This window comes from Haliotis rufescens, unplaced genomic scaffold, assembly GCF_023055435.1.
Source record: "Haliotis rufescens isolate VD_foot unplaced genomic scaffold, xgHalRufe1.0.p SCAF_76, whole genome shotgun sequence".
NCBI classification, from domain to species: Eukaryota; Metazoa; Mollusca; class Gastropoda; order Lepetellida; family Haliotidae; genus Haliotis; species Haliotis rufescens.
In genome coordinates, this window is record NW_025964368.1 from 437466 (window position 1) to 445812 (window position 8347).

An 8347-nucleotide genomic window follows, 5' to 3' on the forward strand; every position below is an offset into this window, starting at 1 on the left:
AAAAAATAACAAACATATTTGGGGAGGATCATGAAAAAATTGTACAAGGACATGAGGGTAATTATTTATATTCCACCCCTGTAATAAATGGCCGGTCCCTAAATCTACATAAACATAACAAAAAGCAAAATAAACCAAACACGAGAACACACCTGAAAATTCATTCATGACCAACTCGTGTTATTCCGGGACAAGCCGAATAGCGACTCGTGCCCCTCTCATGGCCATTTTTGCAACGGGCATACCTAAAATCATTGTCAACTTGTTGCGTAATGGTTCACATATATTTCCCCATATATTATATATATTTTAGATGCAATTTAAAGCACATCGGGATGTGCGGAATTATACAGTATGATTGACCACATTTAACTGTGTTTTGGGTGTAATTTTAGATGAAAGACATGTTAAATCAAAAACTGTTTCTGTGGGATTATTTGACGAAGAACTTGAAATCATACGCGGATTCTGATTGGTGTGTCGTATTTTCGCACATAACATTCATCGATAGGGGTACGAGTCTTCTTAGAGGTTCCAGAAAGGGGCGAGTGGTGACGAATGCTGAAAATTCACCGTATTTATGTTTTCAAGAAGAAATCCTTAACAGCAAAATCTTTCACTTCACAAAAAAACAAACACAACCAACTTATGGCTGAAGCATGAAGAGCATCTGCAGTTTGATGAAAAGTAAAAATAATGGGGTTCTCTGAATATGGAGAATTATAGTCTCATCGAGACGGGCTAGGATGTCAACATGATTTATGGAACCACAAGAAACTTTCAGTCTGTGTACCATAAAATACCATCACTGGTGAAACAGCTCCATCATCATCTTCTCTGATTATCAACACCAAAACTTGTCCAAATGCCTTCAGGCCACATCCACTAATTTCTTCTTTTACAAACAGTTTTTATTCAGTGTTATGAGGGAGGGTGAATGATAAAAATATTCTTGAAACAAAAATATTTAGTAAAGTACAAACAAAACAAGACTTTAAGAAAATCATGTTTTCAAACACAAAATGTATGTCTTATTTCTGCCAAATTTTGTGTAGATCTGAGTGTAAAACAAGAAAATTAATTTGATATGGCCTGATTAAAATATTTGGTGTCATTTTCTTTCTCACTTGATGAAATGTCCACCTAAAAATGGGAATTGCAGTTCACAGGAATTAGCATGCAGGAACTTCGTCTTTCGCTGGCTCCTGTGGACATATCTAACTAAATCCCTGAATAATAATTGCGATCGAGGCTATATCTACTGTATTTGCCGTATTAAACACCCTCCTCAAACAAGCACCTGACCAACATCAAGACCAATCTGAAAGTAATCTTTATAAACGCTAATACTAAGACTGAAAATTTATATGACAGCCCATACTATATTGTGTATAGTACAGACCTCTTTACAGACAACAGCAGCGCAGAACGGATACATACCGTATTCGACATAATAAGCGCCCTGGACAATCTCAAAATTAAAAATTGGGGGCTCTTATTAGAATATTATTTTGGTGAAAAAAAACAAAAACAGATTTGAAAGATCGTTAACTTCGTGGTTTATGCTGACAGCCTGGAATGTTTATATACGACATATATTTTTCCAGAATACAATTGCCCATAATTAAGGGTGCAAATAACACACGAGTGCGTATTACACACGAATAAATTTAAGTCTTGTGTACACTGATCAATCGGAAGGGGTGCTAATTGGGATTGTTCACTTGCCAATATATTAGCAAATATCGCCGTGGGCGCTTAATAGAGCAGGGAACTTATTACGTCGAATATGGTAATTGCCTAGTAACAATTTAGTACAAAAAGTTTCAGTTTCATGGTCATTTGAACTAAGTTTGATTCACTGCCACTTGATTTTATAAAACAATTTAAGTCTTTGTGTATGGAGTAAATAGGCACTCCCATGTGCCCTGGGCACTTATTACGGCGAATATGGTATGTTGTAGCTGTCAGTAGTGATACAAATCTCACATCTTAGCACTAACTAAATCTCACATCTTAGTGCTTACTACTGCTTCACAGGCCAGTCATATAAGGCACTTGAGTCTGTGGAGATACAGCACAGTGTTCAAGGATCCATTCTGCACAACAATTGCCCACAACAAAACTAATATTCCTTAGGGTTTAACACTGCTTTTAACATAATTCCAGTTATATCCAGCATGTCAGCTTAATGTGGGAGGAAAGCCTGAAGTGATGCAGGTCTCAGACGTTTACCACTTCGGTGAAACCCACGAGCTTGGGTATGGTGCCAGCATGACAAACCTAGAACAATAACTGGGGCAAACCGGGTTTCGAACCCACAATCATAGGTTTCTGGAATGTACGAGGGACGCAACTCTGCACAGCGAATCACAGCGCTTTAGATGACTGGGCCCTTGTTGTAAAATAAATATGAAGTGTTAACACAGAATCAACCAGTGTGAACCATCGTCTTATCAGTCTCTTCTCAATAAAGTTTCCAATCATCTGCATATGCAGCTAATACAATATTGTAGATAACCACTTCACAAAGAGGGCCATAAGGTTCTGAAGCTCACCTGAAATATGAGTGAGTGAGTGAGTGAGTATGGTTTTACGCCGCTTTTAGCAATATCCCAGCAATGTCACGGCGGGGGACACCAGAAATGGGCTTCACACATTGTACCCATGTCGGGAATCGAACCCGGGTCTTCGGCGTGACGAGCGAACGCTTTAACCACTAGGCTACCCGACCGCCCCTTTCCCTGAAATATGAAGAAATAATGGGGGCCATGCTAAAGATTGGATCAGAGGTGGTGAGGTGAAATGGGGTTTAACGTCGCGTCCAAGATTATTGCACTTATATAGCGACGTGCATGTTCGTGTGGATTGGATCAGAATTCTGTGAGGAAATTTGAGAGACTCCATCGCCAGGATCTTTTATATTTACAGGGCAATGGTCCCTTTTCCGAGGAGATGTTGAAAATGTTAAAGATAACAACAGACAATGGGACGGACGACAGGCGACACCCCATGACATTAACTCACTTGATTTTCGGTCAGGTGAGCTAAAAATGTCAATCACTAGCAATACAGTATAACACAGTTGCATTTTTCTGAGACTTGGAAATTGTACCCAAAATTAGTAAGAGGTACCGAATAACCTTGATTCCTTTCTGTGAACACATTACAACAAATATAAATGAAGTTAATAATGGCAGTGTTTGAAAGTGGACTACTGAAGAATAGAAAGAATGGACGTTAGATTGAAAGGTACCCATCAGCTGCACAACTACCAATCCAGTGATTGACGTCATGAGCATGGATCCACGCAATTGGGATACGATGACATGCATCAACCAAGTCAGCAAGCCTGACCACCCTATTAGACATTACCCATATCAGGGAGCCCCATGGGAACGGGTATGCTGCTGACAAATCATAATCAGGATGCTTTGAGTGTTCAAGCCCATGATCAGCAGATCCTGGCATGACAAAGGGAAGTCACTCTGTTTAGCTCATTGCAGCATCCAAATCTGTTTTTTGTCTAGAGGGCGATTTTCGGATGAGTTTTGAACACTGGTGTATATAGGAATGGTAACCTTAACAACAAGAGGAGATAACCTGTGATCTGAAAGGCTGCCCTTATGATATGCCATTTAGAAAAAAATCAATCACTGCAATTTACACACCAATCAATCAGATGAAGAAAAATCTATGCAAAAACTCTTGATCCTTTACATTTGTTTCCATCTTTCTTCTCTCGAGGGGAATAAACCACACATGAATTCTCAACATACATTTAAAATGAATTCAAGATGGAGAACAGAGTAAACAATGGCTGTCTCACACATGACCTATTCAGCATAGATATCTCACTTTAAAAAGCTGCCGGCATAAATTCACATTGAAAGATTGTCTTGGTGTAAATCCAGATTACAAAGTCGGTGTAGGACAGGGCTTGTTGTATTGAGATGCATGTAACAACTTGTATTGGAAGACTGACTCAGAAATCAGAGAAAAATATTATAAATTTGGCCATTGTGTTGACAATAGGTTTGTGTAAAATCTAAAGTGTCTTCAAGCTCTACTTTCATGCTTATTGAACACTTGCAGAAAAATAAAGTCAGAACTTAATGGTTGATTGTATCTGTGGAGGCAGAGTGGATAATGTAAAAATGTTCACATCATGTTGAACAAGCTTTTTTAAAGGGAGGTGTCCAAAATATCAAAGTCCTCTCTCAGATAATTTTACTGCCTACATCATACTACATTTGGGTTTCAAAAGGGGGGCAGAGTCCAGGAGCCCTGGACCTCATCTCTGGATCAGCCTGTGATACATGTTAGGCTGGGGCAAGTCCACATTTACTACCTTGGTACCTGAATCTATGTAACCCTACCCAAGTTATCCAGCACTTGTCCTGTAGTCCTGGTCAAACTGCCCAATAGTTAAGGTATCACAAGGACTAGTAGTAATTTGCGCATTTTTAAGGGTTTTGCTATATATTATCATTATAAGAACTAGTGGACAAAATGTTTCTGCCGCTGCTTAATACATGTTATATTTCTACATTTGTTGTGGCCACCATCATCCTTTCTCACAAACATTCACTCCAGCAGCACACAGGGGTAGCTGCAGCAGCAGCAGCAAGCCTGGCAGTGTGTTGAGTACAGATGCAGATGAAAAACAACAGTCAACAACTCGCAGCACTATGCAGAAAATAACGATGTAATCAGCACCCTTTGAAATGAGTTGATATTTATAATGTTTACAATCATTCATCAATGTTGGTGTATATCAGCAGCCATGCAGTAGCAAGACCAATCGAACTGGCTGTTCAGACCAACTGGCCATCAGACAGAACTGTTCAGACCAACTGGCCATCAGACAGAACTGTTCAGACCAACTGGCCATCATACAGTCCTGATCATACTAACTGGCCATCAGACAGAACTGTTCAGACCAACTGGTCATCATACAGTCCTGTTCAGACCAACTGGCCATCATACAGTCCTGTTCAGACCAACTGGCCATCATACAGTCCTGTTCAGACCAACTGGCCATCATACAGTCCTGTTTAGACCAACTTGCCATAAGGCAGTACTGTTCATACCAACTGGCCATAAGACTGTACTGTTCAGACCAACTGGCCATCAGACAGTCCTGTTCAGACCAACTGGTCATCATACAGTTCTGTTCATACCAACTGGCCATCAGGCAGTACTGTTCAGACCAACTGGCCATAAGACTGTACTGTTCAGACCAACTGGCCATCATACAGTCCTGTTCAGACCAACTGGCCGTCAGACAGTACTGTTCAGTTCAAGTGGCCATCAGACACTTCAGACCAACCAATGGAAACCATGATAGTACCTTACTGAACAAGTGGCAATAGACTGACTGTTCTGACCAAGAGGTCACCTACATTCCCACCGCCAAGTTTAGGAAAGAAATTTAATGTGATTCAATGTAAAGGAAAAGACATAAGTTTGCAACAGTAAATGCAATTTAACAAGAAAACAACACAACAATGCAAAACGGTATACCATTTTAAAATATTCTGTACAAAAGTCAACCTGCTTGTTTTTACCGACAAACAAAAACGGGAAAAGAAGATAAACAAGAGACAAGCCAGTGTTTCAAACATTGAATAACCATAACTCATATAAGTTCAAACGAGACCTGGCTATTTTTTAAACTTTGTTTATGAATCAGCAAACTCCCAAAACTGACAATCGAAAAAAGAAGAAAAGAATAAATAAAAATAAATTCCCACCAACCAGAAATCAGTAACATCATAAAATCATTTACTGTTGCTATCAAAATAAATACATCATTGAAAGAACTATAATTACAGCCTGATGAAAATTTATCTACAAAGTTCAAAACACAACAAATTAGGACGAATCACGAGAAGAAAAAAAGAAGTTTTAACTGAAACTTACGTTTTGTAACCTACTGACAAAGTTTTGGGTCAAAACTTGGTGACCCTCCCCTAAAGGTCTGGCTTTACTGAGTCTACCTGCGATATTACTTCATGAATGCGATTCAGAAATTGTTGAAATATCCATCAAAGTGAACACACACTGAGGAACACAGCAGATCAAGTTAGTCACGGAATTATCAACAGAAACCCACTTGCCAACCTAACATGCACTGAATCACACAAGTGGAAAATGGGAATACATTCTGCTGGATTAATAACTCATGACTGGTATTGTATACGAAGACATCTCTCAACAGGTGTAACAGTGTCTGCCAATCAAACAGACTCACAGGGACTAATCTAGGCATTCTCAGAATCCATATTTGGCCTGGCATCAACCACAAATATAAGAAAACACTCTGCAATGGGAATTTTCTAATCAGGTTATCATAATATAAGAACGTTTTAGTTTTGCAGAGGCAACTAATACTTCGGTGATAACTTGACCAACACTACTGAATTAAATGCAATTCTAAAACAGATCTGTGAAAAAAGCCCCACATTTGAGACACAACATTCCCACCCCCCCAATTTGCCTGCCTTTGAACTGTGTTGAAATCCTAGATAAATCAAGGTCTCGCTTTGGGTGGGTCATGACCAACTTCGATGACAGCTTTTCTTTGTTACTTACTGGTCAACAGATCTGGGTCACAGGCCACCACCAAAACATCCCTTCCCTCAAGGTATTTTGATTTGCCAATATCTCAGTGGGATAAACATTTGAACGGAATAGACCTTGCATTGCCCAAGGGAAGTCATCCATACAATCTGGGCCATCTTCCCTGGTATAAGACATTCCAGAATGTTCTTTTGGTCAGTTTTCAATTTTGAATCTAGTATTTGACGCCAGTTTGAAACTAGTGCGTATGGCTCGAAAAAGCTGCTTGCTTAGTGACGAATATCGACTTCATGTTAGTAATTTCATTGGTCAGTCAAAGTTTGTGAAAGGTCGTTCTGACGTGACCCTTAATAGGATGTCCTCAGATCTTGTTCAGCATCAGAGAGAACAAAGATCTGATGTTTATGAGGTTGCTGAGTTTGGAGGCTCTATCTGGCCTGATGCCTCTGTCTGAGAAGACTCATTCAAACTAACTAAGATTGAGTTAGTCTTGTATTAATTCAGTTTTGTCCTTATTTTTGACAACAAAAATGAGGTATATCAACTTGTACTTTGACATTTTGGATGAGCATTTATTATTTCATATATTTTTATCAATGAAAGTTAAAAAATTGATCGTGATTGTGGACAAAAGTATTATGATTCCTTCGTGCTATGATGAACTGGGGCAACCAACACCAAAGAGACAGGCTTGACCTCACTGTCTGACGTTGGATACATTGTAGCTTTTAATACATGTAGTTATTTTCATCTATGAAAGTAAAAAAAGATCCTGATTGTGGAAAAAAGTATCATGATTCATTGATTCTATAAAGCATCAATACCATGATGCATCGATACTATAAGGTATTGACATTATGATGTATCGATACAAAGATGCATCAATACTAGGATGCATCAATACTAGGATGCATTGATACTATAAGGCATTGACGCTATGATGCATCGACACTAGGATGCATCAATACTATGATGCATCGATACTAAGATGCATCAATACCATGATGCATCGATACTAAGATGTATCAATACCATGATGCATCAATACCATGATGCATCGATACTAAGATGTATCAATACCATGATGCATCAATACCATAAGACATCGACACTATGATGCATCAATACTAAAAGGCATCGATATTATGATGCATCTACTCTACAATGACACAAGACACTGCAGAGATAAGACTTGATGCCATTGTTTGCAACCTAAATCTTGTCTAAATCTACATGCTGAAACCTGCTTCTTCTAAAACTACACATTGTTTTGTTTAGTGTGACCAGTTATTGCGAGTTTGAATCCTATAATAAAATATGACTGTGACTAATACCACCTTGACTATACAGCTCTGCTTGGTTCCACAAAGGTGGGCCACATGTTAATGCAGACTGTACGTTGAAATCATATACACATGTATATCAGGGATTTATCTAGACCTGCTCAGAGGTCGATGTTCGGCCCCAAGTCAGCAGCAAATGTCGTTAAATAAATAATCCGAAACCGGAATTCACCATTTCCCAATTCATGTCAATATATAACTAATAACATACTTTATGGCTTTGTAGGATAATCTGTACTTCACTGATAACAGGATCAATAAAGAGGAAGAGGTTTTAATGCTAAGTTTTATCTTGCTGAATTGAATGCAATCTCAAAATACAATGTTAAAATACCTCTAAATTTAAGAAACTATGAACTTAAAATAATCCAAATTTGGAACACAAATTTTTAAATTTTCTAATTTGCCTGGCACTTAGT